Below are 887 nucleotides of genomic sequence, written 5' to 3'. Positions count from 1 at the left end.
CCAGACCTCCAGTAGCACCAGGGGCCTTTCACTGCTAGATTACCCTAGCTACATGGCTCGTCTCCTGGCCGCAGAGGAGATGTCCCCCCTCTCCAGCCCTGGAGCCAGCAGCACGGAGACAAGCCCAACCCTTAAAGGAAACGTAAGTCATGCTTGCTGGTCAAATCATTAAATAAACAATAACATTAGTCATCTATAGCGTGTTGTAACGGCATCATGTTTCTGATTTAATATTCTCTGTAAAATATTCTACTTTCCAAAGTGGTTCCAAAGTTTCTTGTCCTTGCTCAGTCCTGATCATAACTTCTCCGTGTTTTTCCTGCTCGGTCCACATGTGTTTCTGCAGTGTACCTGCGATCTAGCAGAGTACCCCGGGAAGAGCCAGACTGCGTGGGCTAACGCTCTAATTGGTCGAATCTTCTGGGACTTCCTGCGAGAGAGGCACTGGGCCGACGCAGTTTCCCACAAGATCCAGAAGAAGCTCAGCAAAATCAGAGTGCGAGCTGTTTCATTTAAAGTTACTGTGAAAGTCACAGGAAATGTCAAGTATAAATATGTTTTAAACTGTGATGTGGAATATTTCTTACAGTTGCCTTACTTTATGAACGAGCTCACTCTGACTGAGTTGGATATGGGCAGCTCTATGCCACATATTACCGCTACCTCCAGACCAGAGGTTAACCACAGAGGTGAGTATAATACACAAACACACACACACATACACACACACACACACAGGAACAGCAGGAGATGAGTGAGAAGATGACCTGTTGCTCATGTGATTACAGCTGAGTACTGCAGAACATCAGATCAGACGTTGTTATCCTGTTGTAATCTCACTGAGCAGAGGAGTCATTACGCCATGGCCTTCAACATTTAGAGCATTT

At 45.9% G+C, this 887-nt stretch overlaps 1 long non-coding RNA gene across 1 annotated transcript; it reads left to right on the top strand.

Moving 5' to 3' along the window:
* The first annotated feature begins 7 nt into the window (after nucleotides 1-7).
* LOC111658926 (uncharacterized) lies at nucleotides 8-701 on the top strand. The gene is made up of 3 exons (XR_015437497.1): nucleotides 8-142; nucleotides 347-496; nucleotides 590-701. It is a non-coding gene; the product is annotated as an uncharacterized LOC111658926 (long non-coding RNA).
* The last annotated feature ends 186 nt before the right edge of the window (nucleotides 702-887 follow it).

The sequence above is a fragment of the Seriola lalandi genome, unplaced genomic scaffold (genome assembly GCF_002814215.2).
Source record: "Seriola lalandi dorsalis isolate HSWRI2012SDOR001 ecotype SW California unplaced genomic scaffold, Sedor1 jcf7180001980883, whole genome shotgun sequence".
Taxonomy (NCBI): Eukaryota; Metazoa; Chordata; class Actinopteri; order Carangiformes; family Carangidae; genus Seriola; species Seriola lalandi.
The sequence above is the reverse complement of the archived record's forward strand: the minus strand, read 5'-3'. Positions and strand labels throughout refer to the sequence as shown.